We start from the raw sequence: 12,655 nt of genomic DNA, 5'->3' as shown, positions 1-12,655 counted from the left end.
ACCATATTCTCTGATTTCAAGTTAACAATTGTTTGCTCACATTTGAATCCTTTTAAAATATATTAGTCACAATTATAAAAGTTTCCATGTTGTTTTTCGAAATCACAGGCCGGTTTGGTTCAGTTCTTTTGAAGATGGTGTTTGGTTCTAAGAGAAATAGCATCATAAAACAGTTTAAATTTTGGTTTTTTGGGGTAAAAAAAAAAATGTCCCATTTTCATACCACTGTTACTTACTTTGTTCCTTGAATTTTGTTTTCAAAAGTTGTTAGAAACTATTTAGAGAAAAAAAATAAAATCATGCCCTATGTGACAAGAGTGGCGGTGCAAGTAAATTAATTCATATAACAAATACAAGATTGCACAATAATTAATTATAGGCTAAAAAAAAAAACAAACAAACTATTGAGATACATGCAATAAGCCATCTGAACTACTAAAATTGCTAAAAACTCCCTAACTATACAATTTTGTTGCAGTTTACCCCATCCGGTGAACGATCGTCCAAAATATAACAGTTATCAGAGCACGTGCTTCCTACATAGCATGATATATGAAAATATGGACAATATTGCCCTTATAAATCTGAAAAGTCTAAATTTCTCATCTTATGACTGTTATAGCCAAACATGCCTTTATATACATACCTTATATATATATACACACACACACATACATGGAATCCCAAATTATATAGAACCCTAACCCCCAAATCAATCTCAGTCCTCTGATTCTCTCTCTCACTCGTCCATAATATTGATTCGTGTAAACCGCACCTGGATATTGCTTCGTGGTCGTCATCTGTACTTCTCTCTCACTTTCAGTTCGATTCATCTCTGTAACTATCGTTTGTTGGGATTTGCATGTCCTGGCATAGAGAATTCCTATTTGATTTAAAGTGACATATGTTCTTAACAAATTTGAAATATCTATGCTTTATACAATTGGTGAATTCAATGTATTATGTTTTGATTTATTATGGAATATTTGAGTTTCCACTTGATTACAAGAGATATTTATACGTATGTAATGACATCAATACATGAACATAAATAATATCCCAAGGTAATGAATGTGAATCCTACTATGTGAGTATAGAAGCGGAGCGAGAGAGCATTTCTGGGCAAATTGGTTCCTACAGGTGACTCTCACTCTCATCTCAAGCACAGAATATTGAGTACTTTTCACTTGTTGACGTTAAGGTTGTTCGCGGCGGTCAATCAAGGCTTCTTTTATGCTTCAGGCACTATATCTTCTTAATGAATTATCTTTTTCAACTCCATCAATAAGGCAGGCAAAGCTTTTCTTTTCATTCGTACGATCATTAATTTGTAGAGCTATGTCTGAGGGATAAATTGGTGTTGTTGGACCTGTGACCACCACCTAAATTCTTCTTGTCTGAGGATCCTCTTTGCTTAGCATGCTCTCTTGAGAGAACGAAGAGAAGTAGGGACCTAGCGTTTGTGACTCGAAAATTGGGGGAAAATATCTTTGAAATAAGGTATGATAGAGGAAGTGATAGTCCATCTCGAGAGCTGGTAATTCCTTCGCGTAGGCATTCTAGCCTGCTTGACTAGGTGGTGTGAGTCGTATGCAGCGGAATGTATTTAGGAAATTTTTAGATTTTGTAAAACAGATCTGTGTCGTTACTAACTTTACTCATTTTAGTAGTTAAACAATTAATAGTATGCGGTAAAATAAAGCAAAGCATAAAGTTAAAGATGACACCAGGATTTTAGCGAGGAAACCCCAGTTGATAAAATACATCAACTGTAATAGGAAAAACCTCATGGACTTGTGCAGTTCAAAGTAAACCAATCCACTATCCTTAACACAAAGTATATTGAACTTTGACTCTGGCTCACACCCTATCGTTCTACACCACATCAACCGCTGATGATCCTCTGGCTTTACGACTCCCTGTCCAATAGCAACTTGACCTCAAGCTTACATTTAATATTTGTAGAAGAGTAGCAGGTAGATCAGACAGCACTCCACGAATGCTCCAACCCTTCCAAAGTGTGACTGCATTTACTTCTGTTCTTCAACCGTCTGAATGATATAGAAGAAGATCTGTTTCATCTAATCGATGTTAATACGTCTGTATGATCATGATCAAGATTCAAACACCACAACTCTAAACTCACTAGGTGAATATGTATGTGTTCTAGGAAGACAACAGAAAAATCAACTGTGATTTTCTGATAAAAATAAACTTCTTAAGGCTTTGAACAATATTAGAATTATAATGTAAAAGCCATGAAATAAACCAATGTATATGACATGGTTTATATAGAGTATAGAATGACCTAATTCTCTAAAAATAAGGAAAAATTCATACAAAGGATTTGGTACAATTCTAGACCAACTAGGAAACAATTCAGAATGAGGAAACTGAAGTTGTATAGCAAATAGGACATCTTGAACCGGTTCAAGTTTGGCAGTGACTCAAACTTGAGCATCTTGAACCGGTTCAAGGAAGCTGAACCGGTTCAAAGTTGGCAGACCTGAATATTAGAATTCTTTTAGCCTTGTTTCATTCTACGAGAAATTCAGACCAACATGGAAAGTGTAGAATGTCCAACCTTGTTCATATTCCTTCCTAAAGTAGTGTTCTTACCCTTTTCTTCATAAACTCTTCAAGTATGCTAAGTTTGAACTCATTCCCAGTTCTGTAGTCCATGTCGAACTTGATGACTTATAGAACAAGTAATTTAAATTACAACTCAACTTGGACTTATTATGTCTACGATAATTGCCAATAAAAATTTAATATCTCAGAAGTGGGTGTTTAAGTATCATCATATCTTGCTTCTATAAATATCTCGTATTTAAAGTGCTCCCTATGGTCGTTCAAGCGTCAACCATAAACCCTTCTCCCTCTCGTATAGAGATGTTCAAGCTTTTAAAGCAGATTGAAGCATGAAGACTGGATGTATTTTGTCTCGCGAAGGACCTTTCACCTATTCTTTGAAATAGGTTTCTTCTCTTCCTGGTGAAGTGAAGACAGGCTTCTTTAGCACAAAAAGAGAAGAAAATGAACAGCCAATAGATCAACGACTTCACACGGGTGTAGTGAGGCATTGGTTCGATTGCTCCACATCCTCTGTTACTGCGCAGGAATTCATATCTACGTTGCATTGCATGCTGACAAACTCTGAAAATCGTTTAGTTTACTCACTACCTTTCTCACTTTTTACCCTTGAAATGAAAGCATGGTATTCACTCTTAGGACTACATAGAGGGAGATGAAAAGTGGAAAGAAAGAGGATAACTTATGTATCCCAGGAGAATAAGAATCTTTTGGGAATTCAATGGTCTTTTGATCGTATCGTCTAATGACTTTTCCTGTTATTTATCGTATCATAGATGGAGTTGTTGACACTGAAGGACCCCTTGTCTTGCCGAGAATGAAAAACAAAGTTGGAGTTTCTTCTTTCATGTCCTAGTCATAATACCTGCCCAAGTCAAGGTAAGCTTTGAACTGGCATCACTGAAATGCTTGGTTAGAGTCAAAGTCGGACTCCCTTCATCTTCATAACCCCTAGCTATTTTTGAATTCCAGGGCTTTCTGCCTGCCTAAAGAAGGTTCAAGGATACCCGGTTAACAAAAGAGGTTTACCCAACTGACTCCTACTTCTCACGTGTAAAAGGATTTACACATGCAGAAGAAAGAAAAGCCATCATCTAGTAGGCATTGTTCGCTTCAAGCTCTAAGATAAGGATCGGGTAATCTTACTCATGTGTTATGATCCCTAGGTGCCTAAAAGTAAAGATTTACGCCCAGATAATTATAATAGAACGCATTTTCGGTTCTTACTCCTTTCAATTGAGGCTGACCAGAAGACTGCGCTACACCTCTCAGGTCAACAGACAACTGAGATTCTACTCGAACAAGAAGTTGAAAGTTTGATATTCTATAGATAGGAAACAACCAAGTCTCACATTCTGCTAAGCTAAGGGCCCATAATGTGCTATAGTGTCTGCCGGTACGACGATAGCTGGGCTTCTTATTGTTAGTCCCCTGCCCTTTTTTGTAATACTCCTAGTTTTAAAAAGAATAGTCTTGCTATTTACTTAATTATTTTAATTGTATTTTAATTATTTATTTGATTTCTTAGATAATTGTTACTTGTTTAATTGATTTAATTGTTTATGTATTAATTGAATTATTTGTTTAAATTAAATTGTGTGTTAAAATTATGTGTATTCGATTTATTTGTGTGAATTAAATTGTATGTGATGATATGTATTTGTTTAGAAATTTAATTATTTTATTTTTATTTTTATATATTTTATTTTTCATTTTTTAAATAAATTGAATATGGATAGTAGTAATAGACCAAACAATTGGGTCCCATGGATTACTTAGATAGGAGGTTAAATGGGTATGAATAATTACCCATGGATAGTTGTATGTGTGTGTGTGTGTGTGTATATATATATATAAGAAAATAAATTTATTAATTAAAATTATTTATAATTTTAGTGGTGTATATATATATTTAATTAATTACCTTTTAATATTTTATTTAGATTAACTTTTATATTTTTCTTTTCTTTTTCTTTTAATTATACTTGGATTGAGAAAATGATTAAGGTTATTTTATTTGCCTATAAATATATAACTATAGGGTTGTAAAAGAGGTTATGAAATAAATCACGTAATATATTTTAGAGAGAGAAAGAAGGAAGAAGAAGGAAAAGAAAGAGGAAGAAGGAGGTTAGGGCTTTTATCAAATCCATAAAGGCAAGTTTTAACTCTTCTCTTCTCCTTTAATTCATACCCTATGCATGCATAAATAAATTAATTGGATGTAATTACATGGGTTGATTTGAAAATTTCAGTTCATATGTATTAGTAATGGGTTTGTAATGAATTTTTCATATCTTGATAAATTGATGCATAAATTGTGGTTATGATGTTCAATGTGTGTTTATATAATGTTTAATTGCTATTAAGACAATTTTAGAACATAGATTGGTTTATAGGATCATTAACAATGGTGGAAAAAAAAAGGGGTAAAACGTGTCAGAGGCAAGAAGAAGCATGGAAGCATGTGGCGCCGAACTGGGCACTGATGGTGCTGCCGAACTGGGCATTGATGGTGGCTGGTTCTTTATTTTTTTAAAAACATGAAATTTGTAGCATGAATCAGTTTGTGCATATGTGAGTGAAGTCAGAATTTGTTCTTCCTAAAATAGGCATGTCGAATGGGGAAGTCATTCACAATTAATTTAAGGAAAACCAAATTGTTATATAATGCATATATGATTGATATAATGATTGATATCATGGTTGCTAATTATATATTCTTTAAATTATCTTATATATGTTTTTATTTATTTATTTATTTTGTTTTGATTAGATAGTTTTTGCATTAAATATTTTTAATGTTAATCTGATTAATGCTAGGATATTAAACTAATATTGTGGGTTTGGTTGATAGATCAGTATTAAATATTTATTTAATGAAAATAGATTCGTTAAGAGTTGGATTGCATGATTTAATGTAAATAGATTCATTAAATATTTATTTAATGTATATATGATTGATATCATGGTTGCACCATTATTGGATGGGGGCACTTTAGGAATGGATTAACAAAATAGTTAAGTCCAACCTATTTGTATTTATAAGGGAACGGAATTAACTATATAGTTAAGTCCTACTTATTTCTGTCAGGCCAATGAAACAGTTGGATGACATATTATTAAAATAATATTTGGATAGTTTATTTTGATGGTTGGATAGGACGGATTATATATATATAATGATACGCCATGATATGAGCTTGAGTCTCAGGATCAGTGGTTAAGGTGCGTATATTGCCAGGGATATGTAGCTAGATATAGTGTAATTGTGTGCCCTGATAGGTCTAGGTACTCATGCCTACTATATGTGCATTTTGCATGTTGCCTACTATTCAGGTTGAGGCAACTTTATAATCTAGTGAGTTTCCTTTAGTGTGTATGTATATATATATGTATATACACAGACTATTAGTTATTGTCAAATTAATTAGGATGTACATGAGTTCAGAGTCTCTGTTTGAGATGTAGTAGATTAGAACTTGTTCATGGGCCTGACCTACCATTATTTTTTTCAAGTGTTCATCAATTCCAGACTTAGAGGTTGTTCATGCTAAGCAGAAACAGTCTATTCACTCTTCCGATTCTACTTAGTATTCCTCTTTATATTTTAGTTATATATTTGGATTATTTATTTATTTTCAATTTGTTTTATTAGGGGTTCACAATATGAATTCCCGAGTTGTAGTTTAAATAATTACTAGTATCAGAGAATTAAAGAATTTTATTATGGGATTATTTAATTATTATTTATTTGATGATTATTTATTTAGTTTTCTTTTCAGCTTATTTATTTCTTCTTAATTCATCTTGTATTTAAATGCTTGTTTAAATATTAATTGTTTTATATACCTTATATTTTGTGCTCGGATTTGATCATCCGTGGCTCTATAATCGAGGGGTATCACATTTTCCTATAAGGATTTCCACTTAATTGAAGCTTTCACTCAATTGGCAAGGCCTGGCTGCAGTTTTCGTACGTTATTGCACTCAAGATAGCCGCAACTCTTCGAGCAGGATAGCGGTGAGTCTCGGAATCACCAATTTGAACAATCCGCAAGTCATTGCTATTAAAAGGTAGGAAACCGAACATGAATGAAAGAAATAAGAGCCCCACGCAACGTCGGTATATCACTTTCACATTGCTGCTTGGAATCGAAGTGCTCCGCGCTACTCGGTTACACAGTGAATTAGAGAGATATTCTTTCAAAGGCAGGAAAAGTGGACAGCAAGGCTATCAGAAAACCTCTTCAATGACCTTTTACTAGAGCTTTAAGCCACTAGATACCCACTTCTAAGGGTTTTTCCCTATTAAGGTATCCTAGTTTCCTGTGCTGGAAGTTCTATAAGGGAACAAAGATTAGATTTTCATAACATAATTGATTTGAACGGATATCGCTGCTTTGGCTAAGGTCTCAGTCTTTCCATCCACTCCAGACTAATAGGAGGTACCTGATTTTCTTGATGGAGCGAGAGATGGTTCTCAACTTGTTGCGTAAGAACCTATTTATAAAGAAAATGTGGGAGGTTTTCATCACGATTTCATGAATCACTTCCTGACAATCTCTTTGCCGAGCTCCCCTAATTGTTGCTTCCTCTGCCTTCTATCCAACAATGCCGTCAACAGGAACCAACCTCAAGCTTTGCCCAAATCTACTAAGAAAACAATGCCATCATTCCTTGAGAAAATCAGTGTTTTGGAATTAACTTTCTCGTCTGGTGTAAAGAATGGAAATGCTTCTTATTAATGGCTCACTTCCCTTTTTTTCTTAATGAAAGCGTAAAAAGGCTTTCCGCCTTTCTATTCTATTATGAAGCAGACACTTCCTTTACTAGTGTCAAATCAATGGCTTTTTACAGATGCACGGAGAATGGAATTCCGCTTTCAAATATGGGCAGAGGTCAAAGTCACTTTCTCCTAAGTTTTCCTTTTCAAGGAGCTGATCCCAACTTGGTAAACCAGGTTGACCTCTCCGAGGATGGTGATGAAGTTCTTCAAGAACTCGTCACCAAACATGGATCCAATCACGTCAGAAACTAAGCCGGCGAGCACCTCTGGCTCCCATCAGGTAGGAGATGAAGGTGTTATTTCCTCCTTGACGTATTGACTTATATACAAAGAATTCTCATCCACGACTGCTATGATCCGCGAGGTAGATCGAGATGGTTCACGACTTTCTATTGGTGCTGATACTAATCAATCGAGTCTAGTGGCAAGTGGCTTGGCAACTTTCAAGCCCTTACTCATTAGATTGAGTCGAATCACGTTGCTTGAAAGGGGCAAATTAGACAACTTGAAAGGCTAATGACTTGGTAACGACACAACTATGTGCAATGTCTTCATGTCCTAATGTGGAATCTTAACCATGGCTTACACGCAGCGATTGAAGGCAGCTTAGAACGCGGCCCCGACCCTATTCTCTAAGGACAAATAACCCATTTATAGAAAACTACTATAGTACATCAACTTGATATGCATTTTCGACAAGAAGGCATTAGAGTTCCCGATGGCTAAAGGAATAGCTAGCGATTAGCTTTGAACCCTGCCTGTTATATGCAAGTTTCAGTTATTCTTCTCAAGCTTAATACAGCATTGCCTTCCCAGTACGGTTTGAACCCTGGACCGGCCGAAACGAATACTAATATAGAGGCAGAGAAGGTAGCCTAGCTTTCTCGGCCAAAGGGATCAGAAGTTCTTGTTAGTTCTCCTATTGCGGATTTAGCCCAGCGCTGATTCAGGATCTTCTTATTTAGTCAAGGATTCTCAATCATAATACAAATCAAAATAAGCGTTTGGGTGAGAACTGTAAGTCGTACGCAACGGAATGTATACAGGAAAGTTTTTATTTGTTTTATAAAACAGATCTGTGTCGTTACCAACTTTACTTATTTTAGCAATTAAACAGTTAATCACCTACAGATAAAATAAAGCAAAGTATAAAAGTAGAGATGACACCAGGATTTTAGCGAGGAAACCCCAGTTGATAAAATACGTCAACTGTTATGGGAAAAACCTCATGGACTTGTGCAGTCCAAAGTAAACCAATCCACTATGCTTAAAACAAAGTATACCGAACTTTGACTCTGGCTCAAACCCTATCGTTCTACACCACACCAACCGCTGACGATCCTCTGGCTTTGCGACTCCCCGTCCAACAGCAACTTGATCTCAGGCTTACACTTGATATTTGTAGAAGAGTAGCAGGTAGATCAAACAACACTCCACGAATGCTCCAACCCTTTCAAAGTGTGACTGCATTTACTTCTGTTCTTCAATCGTCTGAATGATGTAGAAGAAGATCTGCTTCATCTGATCGATGTAAATACGACTGTATGATCACGATCAAGATTCAAACACCACAACTCTAAACTAAGTGTTTATGTGTATATGTTCTAAAAAGATATCAGAAAAATCAACTCTGATTTTCTTCAAAAATAATCTTCCTAAGGCTTTGAATAATATCTGAATAATAATGTAAAAGCCCCTTTTTTCAACCAATGCATATGACATGGTTTATATAGAGTTTAGAATGACCTAATCCCTCTGAAAATAAGATAAAATTCGTGCATAGGATTTGGTACAATTTTAAACCAATTAGGAGAGAAATCTGAAACAGGAAACTAAACTTTCCATAGGCTATCAGGACTCTTGAACCTGTTCAAAGAATTGGGAACCGGTTCAAAAATGGCAGAGTGTATTTCGAGGCCAATGTTGAAAACTTGAACTTGTTCAAAGAATTGGGAACAGGTTCAAGAATGGCAGAATGATTTCTAGACGAAATTCTAATGGCTTGAACCTGTTCCAAGAATCATGAACAGGTTCAAATCTACCAGACTTGAAAGTACCAAATAGGGAATGTGTCCTAACCTTTTTGGATTTCTTCCTAACATGGTGTTCTTCCTTTTCTGTGATGATCACAATTATAGCATCTTTGAACAACCTTCCAAATCCATAGTCTCCGTCGATCTTGATAACTTGCATTCCAAGTAACTTAAATTATAACTCGACATGGACTTGTTATGTCTACGACAATTGCCAAAAATAATTAATATCTCACAATCTCCCCCTTTGGCAATTTCATGACAAAACCCTAAAAACAATTTTTCGCAATCTACCCAAAGCAGAAAAGTAAATTACCTTCATAGTTAAAAGGCAAAAATACATAATACGAACACTATTCTTCTTGGATGCAAAGTTTGACCTCTTTCCTGCACACTATCAAGCAGCAACTACTAGTGAAGTGTAATAAATAAAAATTTATAAACTCCCCCTTAAGTAAATATCCAAGATGTTTCATATTTTATTTTTACTATTTTATCTCCCCCTTAACATCACATTTGGTCTCCCCCTTTTTGTAACAAATTGACAAAGCATAGAGCCAAATATAAGAAATAATAGGACAAAGATATAAAGCAAATTCCAAAATAAAGCATATTCAAGTCATTGAAAGCATATTCGAGGAATATCCAAAACAAAATGACTATGTGAGAACGTGTATGATGCTATGACGCATGATAAACAGAAAAGTCAACATCATTACCAATCACTATGTCAAAAAACAATTATCAGCTTCAATCATCTCCACTATCCTCTTCAATCTCCTATGTCAGAAAACAATTTACTTTTGGTTTTAAAGCTTACAAACTCTTTTAGGAATTTTCTCAAACACCTGGTGTGCAACCCCAAAGGTGTTTATAGAGAAAGCTTAATATGATCTCCAATTCTCCCAAAAACTCAACAACAATGTAAGACTATAATCCCAAGCACAATTCAAAGCTTTAACCACTCCAAGAATTAAAATAATTAACCAATCCTCTAAGTTGTTCAAACCCACACTCCAACTTCAACAAACCCATTTTTCAAGTCAATCTTCACCATCAGGTAGTTGTTCTTCAATTTGCAATGAATATGTATGCAATATATGTTATGGAATGATAAACAAAATATATAGATGATGTATATATGTTATGGAATGATGAACAAAATATATAGATGATGTATATATGTTATGGAATGATGAACAAAATATATAGATGATGTATAGATATGTGGGTATATGAGAGTTGTTAAATGTGAGGAAGAAGCAGCCAAAATTCGCGACACAAGAGAAAGAGTCAAGTTCCCTTTAGCGTGCACATGCCAGGCCTTAAAAGCCTTTTTCCTGAAGCCTTGAACCTATTCTCAAACATTGGAACAGGTTCCAAACAAACAATCCACTTTGGCTTTGAGCCAGTGGATATCTTGACCCGGAGTGTTGTTGTTTTTTTTCTTTTTAAAACAAAATTTCATTTACCCAAAACTTGTTCTAACATATTGGTGATTAAAAAACAAATCCACGAATTAAAATTCTAAAAACCTAAAAATCAAAATCTTTTTGAATTTTTTAAACTTATTTTAAAAAAAATAAAAAAAAAAAAAAATCACCAATCATTAAAATCAACCGGTCAACACACGATTCAAAACCCTTTCAGAGAATTTAAACAAAATAACGCAGAGAACAAATATTTGACTCCACAGATTTTTCAAATAAATTCAAATCTCATAAAGTAATCACAACATGAAATCAAACTTGCAAATTTTACTGAAAAATTTAAAAATTAATCTAGCAAGTTCATGTGTGTGTGTGAAATCCAATCTAATCCATCTTCAGTTGAATTTCAACAGATTATTGTCTAAATCTTATTGATCGAAAAGTATCAAGATAAAATTATTTTGAGCAATTTTTTTAAGCAAGGCGGCTTTCACTCTAAAGAGTAGTCAGCAATTCCCCAACTCAACTTATCTCCATTTTTCGCTTCAATTCACAGTTTAATGGGAGCTTTCGATTAAATCTCAATAAGTAGCCTTTTCCTTAGCAATTTATTTAGCATTTTTTTCTTTTTCTTTTCAAGCTAAATATGTTTTTTTCAATCTTTTTATTTTTAGCTCCCATTTTTTAAACAATAACCTTTATAACTTTTGTGAACAATAAACCATAGTCAATAGATCAGAAGATTTTCAACCAAATTTATCAAAGATGGACTCGTGCACAAAAGTCTATGAACTTAACAGATTCAAATCTAAAAATCCCTTAAACAATGCAAATCATTTTTCATTGTATAGATTACAAACCAAGAATCTATTTTTATTCAAATTATCATGTGTCTCAATTTGCATTCAAAGATAGATCATAAATTCTTCAAAAGAATTTTTATATGCATATCAAGAAGATTATGATCAGAAAATCAAACTCTAACCAAACCCTAACAAGTGATCCAATGGCAACAAAATTTTCTTTTAAACACAAGCCATGATTACTGAATTTTGTAGGACTCAGTTTAAAGGTGAAGTCCTCTTGGAAACTTGTTCTAAGGACTCAACAGGCACATAATTGATCAAATCAGACTTTTTGATCCACATTGTCTTTACTCTTACTTCCTAAAATTCTCTCTAATTCTTTACCTCTTTCTTAGGCAAATTTACAGCTTTAGAATACTTAGGTGGCACAAAATTCTTTTTCTTTTTAGTAAACACCTTTTTCTTAGCTTGACTATTCTAAGAATGAATTTTCGAAGATTTTTCCTTTTTCCTTTGAAAACATGGGTGATACTTATGTCCATTCTTACCACAGAAAGTGCAATGCAACAGTTTAGGCATGTAAGACATATCAGAATACAATGAATCAGACAAACAAGGTTTAGGCATATCAGCAGGTTTAACAAAAATTGTTTTACCTTGACCACTAGAAAATCCTTTAACAAATCCTAACCCAGTCTTATCTTGTACATCCTTACCCATGTTGATTATCTTATTCAAACTGTTTTGACTCATATTGAATCCTTTCAGTTTATCTTTTTTAGTTTTCAATTCAATTTCAAGATAATCATTTTCCAAAGCAAGACATTCCTTCAATGAGTTAGCAACACTTACCTTATCCTCAAGAATAATAATCTACTTCTCAAGCTCAGTGCTGACAGAATTGCTTTCAAAAGCTTTCCTCTTGCCTTCATCAATCTGTTTCTTTAGATCTTCATTCTCTCCTTTTGCTTGGATAAGCTCATTTGCTTGATTGCTTGTTTGGTC

The sequence above is a fragment of the Cornus florida genome, unplaced genomic scaffold (genome assembly GCF_030987335.1).
Source record: "Cornus florida cultivar Cherokee Brave unplaced genomic scaffold, ASM3098733v1 CherokeeBrave_3.0.0_Hap2_Chr04, whole genome shotgun sequence".
In the NCBI taxonomy this organism is placed as follows: Eukaryota; Viridiplantae; Streptophyta; class Magnoliopsida; order Cornales; family Cornaceae; genus Cornus; species Cornus florida.
Note: the sequence above shows the minus strand (reverse complement) of the source record.